Source organism: Schistocerca cancellata, chromosome 7, assembly GCF_023864275.1.
Source record: "Schistocerca cancellata isolate TAMUIC-IGC-003103 chromosome 7, iqSchCanc2.1, whole genome shotgun sequence".
NCBI lineage: Eukaryota > Metazoa > Arthropoda > Insecta > Orthoptera > Acrididae > Schistocerca > Schistocerca cancellata.
The window spans coordinates 124,140,443-124,149,332 of NC_064632.1; the positions used below are offsets into that span (position 1 = coordinate 124,140,443).

The 8,890-nt window shown below is 41.9% G+C and overlaps 1 non-coding gene across 1 annotated transcript; it reads left to right on the forward strand.

The window, feature by feature from the left end:
• The first annotated feature begins 6,938 nt into the window (after window positions 1–6,938).
• Window positions 6,939–7,010, forward strand: Trnac-gca (transfer RNA cysteine (anticodon GCA)). Its single transcript has one exon. It is a non-coding gene; the product is annotated as a tRNA-Cys (tRNA).
• Window positions 7,011–8,890: the final 1,880 nt, after the last annotated feature.

Below are 8,890 nucleotides of genomic sequence, written 5' to 3' on the forward strand. Positions count from 1 at the left end.
CATATTTGTTTTTAAAAAATGCCTACGACACCATTATATTTCTTGCACCATTCGCTCCTTATCAAATTCATCGCAAATTACTATCAGATTCTCCAGTGCTACAGGCAGAGCTTCATCACTAGCTTCAAGCACATTTTGTTTCAACTATTTTAAAGACTTTGGTGATTTCCTTCATGCCCGCGTATCGTTATGACAGTTTCTGTACAAACAAGTCGACACCCTCAAACATTGACCGACGAACTACTACTACTACTTGAATCGATAGGCCAGCAACATGAGCTAGTTCAACTGTAATTGTTTCATTCACTGTCCTCCTGGTAGGTCAATGTTGATCTCCATATCATCGCATATTTTAGTGACACAAGTAACGGTATTGTCTATAATCGCAGTTCGTTCCATACCAAAAATTTAATCGGGGTTTTCAGTTTTGCGAGTCCTTTATCCAAAGTCATTCTGGAGACTGTATACTTAGTTGGACTAAATTTACTTCCTCCGGTTCTGTGTACCGAGGGTTGATGTAGCTCATAAAGGTAAAATCACAAACGAGTATTATACTGGAAGGAGCAAGCTTACTGCACATCTATTATCAGAGTTATCTTGGATGGATGTTGCATTGCTTCTAAAGTGTTCATAATATTTCTAAGTTTTCTTTTACGACTTCAACTGGACTGTAATGAGCATTCCGCGAGTAACAGACAATCGTTTCTAACGTTGTCCTGTTTTTTTTCTGGAAGTAATTCCCATCCATATGAAGAAGACGAGCAGAATGAATATAACTTCTCTACAGATGACGCTAGAGGGGAACATGAGAAAGCATGAACTGCACGAAGATTTAAAGAATGATTAGCGTAGGAACTGAATAGAGCTTTTGGACTGACTTCTCGAATTTTTCTGTTTACACTTGACACCCATGCGGCATCGTCATGAACTTGAGCTCCCCACGACGCAATATCCAGCTGCTATTGAAAATGGTATCTTCTGATATATCCTCTGCAGTCTTTCCGAACTTATAAATGCCTAAGAAGGATTCTCCAACTTCCACGGTATTGTTTTCCACACGGAGGTATCTAATTATTTGCCTCATTTGGTCAGTTCTGCTTTTGTCAAAAGTAATTTCGTAATATTTAGTCTCCATAAATATATGCATTTTTTCCCTTACTGTGTTCACACACAATAAAAATAAATTCACTTTGTATCCTTTTTGACAAATAAGATTGTACTTTGTTGTCCCACCGTCAGACACTCATAAGTTTCGAACAATGCTTTTTCGATAAAAGATCGTATTGTTGCATCAATACTACGCAATTTCCTCTGCTTTCCGATGGAAGGTCTTCACGATGACTGCGGAAAGCAAGGTTTTGCAAGGCTAAAAATTGTGCAAAATCTAAAAGGCGATGTAAAATATTTGTCCATTTCTTGGACTCATCATGAATGTTGTTGTTGTTGTTGTTGTTGTGGTCTTCAGTCCTGAGACTGGTTTGATGCAGCTCTCCATGCTTCTCTATCCTGTGCAAGCTTCTTCATCTCCCAGTATCTACTGCAACCTACATCCTTCTGAATCTGCTTAGTGTATTCATCTCTTGGTCTCCCTCTACGATTTTTACCCTCCACACTGCCCTCCAATGCTAAATTTGTGATCCCTTAATGCCTCAAAACATGTCCTACCAACCGATCCCTTCTTCTAGTCAAGTTGTGCCACAAACTTCTCTTCTCCCCAATCCTATTCAATACCTCCTCATTAGTTACGTGATCTACCCACCTTATCTTCAGCATTCTTCTGTAGCACCACATATCGAAAGCTTCTATTCTCTTCTTGTCCAAACTATTTATCGTCCATGTTTCACTTCCATACATGGCTACACTCCATACATATACTTTCAGAAACGACTTCCTGACACTTAAATCTATACTCGATGTTAACAAATTCCTCTTCTTGAGAAACGCTTTCCTTGCCATTGCCAGTCTACATTTTATATCCTCTCTACTTCGACCATCATCGGTTATTTTACTCCCTAAATAGCAAGACTCCTTTACTACTTTAAGTGTCTCATTTCCTAATCTAATTCCCTCAGCATCACCCGACTTAATTTGACTACATTCCATTATCCTCGTTTTGCTTTTGTTGATGTTCATCTTATATCCTCCTTTCAAGACACTGTCCATTCCGTTCAACTGCTCTTCCAAGTCCTTTGCTGTCTCTGACAGAATTACAATGTCATCGGCGAACCTCAAAGTTTTTACTACTTCTCCATGAATTTTAATACCTACTCCGAATTTTTCTTTTGTTTCCTTTACTGCTTGCTCAATATACAGATTGAATAACATCGGGGAGAGGCTACAACCCTGTCTTACTCCTTTCCCAACCACTGCTTCCCTTTCATGCCCCTCGACTCTTATAACTGCCATCTGGTTTCTGTACAAATTGTAAATAGCCTTTCACTCCCTGTATTTTACCCCTGCCACCTTCAGAATTTGAAAGAGATTATCATGAATAATCTTATGATTATCTTTGTCAGTGTTTATATTAAGTTTCAAGCCCATAGTGTTTTCCACTTTCTAAATTTGATAGACACTCAGGCTCTGATTCATTCTTTGATATCTTTGTATTCAATTTTAATCACTGGCAGAAGCCAGAAATAATTTTGTTGTTATTGTTATAGACCTCAGAGCAAAAACAGTAGAGCTTCTTTGGTGATGGTGAGTATAGCATCCATTATCTGAATTTAGTCTCGTTCAAATTTGAGTAAAACCACGACGAAGCCAAACAACGATATGTTCCTTGCCTGTGTTTAGCTTGTCTCTCTATGAGATTCGTATCCAAGGAAGAAGAGGAGTCAAAGATAGATTGATGAATCTGAAACACATTCTCAGAAGTCTTCTCGTCACTACTATTTTTATCACCTTTTTTCCGTGTCACTTACTTGAAAGTCGCCGTTAATATCACACACAGGAGGGTTTCCTCCTCTGTTTGTAGTCGCAACATTAGTAGTTTTCTGTACACCGGAGCCAAAGAAACCTGATTCCTCAATTTTTTGTAATCTTTATTTTCTCCGCGCGCGGGACGGTATTTGGATGAAAGGTCCAGTGAGCGAAATAGCCTCTACAATCTTTGCTTTCTTTTCTGAGAGCCAGACGGCGAACTCTCTGCACTAAAAAATAAATAAAATAAAAATTAGCTAGATTATTCCGGTTACAGACCATGAAGATCATGGCCTACACGGCCATTAACAGTCTTCCCCCCCCCCCCCCCAAATCTCTGTGCAGTCTGTATGCTCACAGTAGAGGACAGGTACCACTGCGATCATAAATGAATGGTAGTTTTCAAATGAATGTTATATGTGGCGTTTCTATAGCGGCTGAAATTATAGCCAATTTTTCAGTGGATAAAGAAATAATTTTTATTTTACTTTTTGACAAACCATTATCTGTTTGTTAAACATCATTATCTACAATTTGTAATATACACTCCTGGAAATGGAAAAAAGAACACATTGACACCGGTGTGTCAGACCCACCATACTTGCTCCGGACACTGCGAGAGGGCTGTACAAGCAATGATCACACGCACGGCACAGCGGACACACCAGGAACCGCGGTGTTGGCCGTCGAATGGCGCTAGCTGCGCAGCATTTGTGCACCGCCGCCGTCAGTGTCAGCCAGTTTGCCGTGGCATACGGAGCTCCATCGCAGTCTTTAACACTGGTAGCATGCCGCGACAGCGTGGACGTGAACCGTATGTGCAGTTGACGGACTTTGAGCGAGGGCGTATAGTGGGCATGCGGGAGGCCGGGTGGACGTACCGCCGAATTGCTCAACACGTGAGGCGTGAGGTCTCCACAGTACATCGATGTTGTCGCCAGTGGTCGGCGGAAGGTGCACGTGCCCGTCGACCTGGGACCGGACCGCAGCGACGCACGGATGCACGCCAAGACCGTAGGATCCTACGCAGTGCCGTAGGGGACCGCACCGCCACTTCCCAGCAAATTAGGGACACTGTTGCTCCTGGGGTATCGGCGAGGACCATTCGCAACCGTCTCCATGAAGCTGGGCTACGGTCCCGCACACCGTTAGGCCGTCTTCCGCTCACGCCCCAACATCGTGCAGCCCGCCTCCAGTGGTGTCGCGACAGGCGTGAATGGAGGGACGAATGGAGACGTGTCGTCTTCAGCGATGAGAGTCGCTTCTGCCTTGGTGCCAATGATGGTCGTATGCGTGTTTGGCGCCGTGCAGGTGAGCGCCACAATCAGGACTGCATACGACCGAGGCACACAGGGCCAACACCCGGCATCATGGTGTGGGGAGCGATCTCCTACACTGGCCGTACACCACTGGTGATCGTCGAGGGGACACTGAATAGTGCACGGTACATCCAAACCGTCATCGAACACATCGTTCTACCATTCCTAGACCGGCAAGGGAACTTGCTGTTCCAACAGGACAATGCACGTCCGCATGTATCCCGTGCCATCCAACGTGCTCTAGAAGGTGTAAGTCAACTACCCTGGCCAGCAAGATCTCCGGATCTGTCCCTCATTGAGCATGTTTGGGACTGGATGAAGCGTCGTCTCACGCGGTCTGCACGTCCAGCACGAACGCTGGTCCAACTGAGGCGCCAGGTGGAAATGGCATGGCAAGCCGTTCCACAGGACTACATCCAGCATCTCTACGATCGTCTCCATGGGAGAATAGGAGCCTGCATTGCGAAAGGTGGATATACACTGTACTAGTGCCGACATTGTGCATGCTCTGTTGCCTGTGTCTATGTGCCTGTGGTTCTGTCAGTGTGATCATGTGATGTATCTGACCCCAGCAATGTGTCAATAAAGTTTCCCCTTCCTGGGACAATGAATTCACGGTGTTCTTATTTCAATTTCCAGGAGTGTATTTCGATATCACAGCGAAGTGTTATTTGCTCTAAAACAGCGTAAAGAAAGAATTTAATGTCCGTGCAACGTTTTACAAAAATTTTAAAAATTCTTAGCAAATTCATCAACATTTGTCATGGCCTGATAAGATGTAAGTAGGTAGTTATGTTTATACTTTGCGTATGTATGGGGCCTCGAGCTCCAAATTTCCTCTTATTTATTCAATATTTAAATATATTTTGGCCTTGTTTGGGATTTGATTAAAAATTACCTGGTCCTGGAGGCCTCCACACCCTGAAGCCATCGAGGTTTGGAGGCCTCTCATGACCAGGGACTCGGGTTGGACCGCGCACATGTCTCCCTCCCTCCCCCCCCCCCACCCACCCGCCACCTTATAGTCCACCATTGTACAGGGCTATTACAAATGATTGAAGCGATTTCATAAATTCACTGTAGCTCCATTCATTGACATATGGTCACGACACACTACAGATATGCAGAAAAACTCATAAAGTTTTGTTCGGCTGAAGCCGCACTTCAGGTTTCTGCCGTCAGAGCGCTCGAGAGCGCAGTGAGACAAATTGGCGACAGGAGCCGAGAAAGCGTATGTCGTGCTCGAAATGCACTCACATCAGTCAGTCATAACAGTGCAACGACACTTCAGGACGAAGTTCAACAAAGATCCACCAACTGATAACTCCATTCGGCGATGGTATGCGCAGTTTAAAGCTTCTGGATGCCTCTGTAAGGGGAAATAAACGAGTCGGCCTGCAGTGAGCGAAGAAACGGTTGAACGCGTGCGGGCAAGTTTCACGCGTAGCCCGCGGAAAATTGGCTCATGCCAGAACTGGAGACCGACAGCGCCGACTTCATCTTTCAACAGGATGGTGCTCCACCGCACTTCCATCACGTTGTTCGGCATTTCTTAAACAGGAGATTGGAAAACCGATGGATCGGTCGTGGTGGAGATCATGATCAGCAATTCATGTCATGGCCTCCACGCTCTCCCGACTTAACCCCATGCGATTTCTTTCTGTGGGGTTATGTGAAAGATTCAGTGTTTAAACCTCCTCTACCAAGAAACGTGCCGGAACTGCGAGCTCGCATCAACGATGCTTTCGAACTCATTGATGGGGACATGCTGCGCCGAGTGTGGGAGGAACTTTTATTATCGGCTTGATGTCTGCCGAATCACTAAAGGGGCACATATCGAATATTTGTGAATGCCTAAAAAAACTTTTTGAGTTTTTGTATGTGTGTGCAAAGCATTGTGAAAATATCTCAAATAATAAAGTTATTGTAGAGCTGTGAAATCGCTTCAATCATTTGTAATCACCCTGTAATTTTCATTAACTCCAAGTGTATTGTGTACGCATTTTTCCAGTCTGTGTTTCGCAAATTCTTCTTGAAGTATGCTTTGTCGTTTATTACCTTTGTAGTTTTCTACTTCTTCTCCAACAGATTCAATCTTATTTTTAATAATTATGAAGCAATGCAGGTTGCAATAAATTTCGAAGACATTTTAACAAAAGAATAACATTGGCAAATAGCTTACTATCTACCAATAAATATCATTTAACTTAAAATGGGCGTCTTATTATTTATTAATGCACATTTTTTTACCCTGAACTCCAAAACAGTTACCAAAAACTACGTTTAGCAACACCAATTTTTAGCAATTTGTCGGTGGAGGACCTCAACTCTCCTTTTGTTATGCGATATTCCATCCCCCCCCCCCTTGACCGCCTTCTAGAATCGCCCCTGCAACCTGATAATAAATGTTGACTGATCATTGTAATCTGACAGAGAGAGAAAATTGAGTATGCGTATTACACGATGACTTCGTAGTCCCGATGCAGCTATCAAAATATAGATAAGAAACGCTGTTCTGTACTTTTTTCCCTAGATGTATAATTATCGCACATTCATCCTGCAATTGTAAAATATGCCCACAACTATCTTTCAATATTACGAAGTCACAACCATTTATAGTTACTACATATAAAAATGTATGTTATATAAAGTTCCCGAAGCGAGCATGAAATGGCATAACGTGATATCCTGTGACCAGGCGGGGGTATAGCTCAGTGGTAGAGCATTCGACTGCAGATCGAGAGGTCCCCGGTTCAAACCCGGGTGCCCCCTTCATTTTTTTTACCTTCGGTTATCCGTTAATTCGAGAAGTAAATCAACTGCGACTGCTGCAAGTAATCGAAAAGTGTACCATTTACAGAAAGGCACACGACCGAAAAGACTTGTCACTGTGTTCTGAGATCAAGAATGTGTAAAGTTCTAAATCAACAGCCAGAAGCTACTTCTGTAAAGTGTATTAACAAACTAATTATGACTTTCACTGCTCTACTCTTACTAATAATTATGATAATTACTTCGAGATTATTCTGTGTATGTACGCCAGCAGAGAAAGAGTTATATTAAAAAGACCCACTGCTCATCCTCCTATATTACTCGGCTACAATTTTCACCCAATAATTCACATCATTTTTACTTTACACAGACCACTATTTGGTGTCCAAATGATGGCAAAATCAGGATCTATTGGACACAAATATTAGAGAACTTGGCAGGATTCACATTACTAAGTCCATGTTGAAACGTTACAATGAATAATTTCGGCGTCAGATGGAATATTATAATCTCTACAGAAAAACAGTGGATTTTGTTAAGCTTTATCTTGTTTTGTGACATTCTGGTATCCTAACTAAATTATTTAATAATAATAATTCATGTGAAGAAATCAGTGTACAAAATTGTTATTGTCCTGTGGTACCTTTTACTGTACAGAAGGCGAAGGAATTTAGCGGTTCTTCGAGGCTATAACAGGATGCAGTGAAAACGGAATAATTCCTGGCTGGTTCGGACTGTGTCAAATTGGTAGCTTGTAAAAAAAGTAATAAATTAAGAGAATTATTCTCACCCTTTTCAAGAGGGTCTTTCAAGTCTTTAACTTTCCGATTTCACAGTCAAAACATAAAAGTAATTTTTTTTTTATTTTTCTTCCCAGATCGTAAAACTAACCACAAAAATGAAGTATGGCAGTAGGAAATAACCAGTTCGTTCATCTCTCGCTATATGTAAATCTGTGTGCTGCGACTAACGATTTCACCGAGAATAATCCTCAAATTGTGTGCATATCTGATTCTCAAAATTATTAAATTATGTTTCTCTCACTTACCAGTCAACAATTTTTCTATGCTCACCAGTGAAGGCAAATCGCACAGAAGAGGATTTTACTCTGGCGACCGTTCACACAACGTAAGTCTATACACATTTATCAGACTTGTTATATACCTAAGTACAAAGCAGCAATACTATAGTTACATAAATGTTTGTTTCATACTGTGTGGAACTGCACGTGAGACGCTGAGCAAACTATGAATAAGGAAATATTCTCCAAAATACTGAGACAGTGAAACCAGAACAGAAAAATCTGGTAAAAAGCAGATATTGAAATATTTTCCCCAACGGCAACAAAACGGCTCATCAAGTAAAGAACGTCTGTACTCATTCGTAGTGCATGTTAATGTTAAATGTGGGAGTAGAACTGATTTTTTACAAGACCCATTGTGTGCTAGACACAGAATTTGTTTATTTTCTGGTAGTTTCAAAATTTATTATTTTCATATTAATTTTTCATTACGTAAATGTTTCACAATATGGCGAAAACATTCTTGCAGTATAACAACAACTTCGGAAAGTTCACAGGAAGAGGACACTTTATACACCTACGACACCCGAGACTAATGTTGAAACTGTTGCGGGGTAACGGCATAGCGGTGTTGTCGCGCAACCAAATGACATAACGTCACAGCCGGTGAGCAATGCTAGTCCCGAAGTAGCAAAGGCTACTCCTACCCACCTGTATATCAAAGGACAAAAGCTTTACACAATCAGCAAGATCAGAGGTTTTGACTAATGATGTTGGTAATTTTACTCAGATGCAGTACGCTCTGAAAACAGACGTTACGAATCAAGTCACTGAAGTGATGAGCGGCGACTTAGAAGAA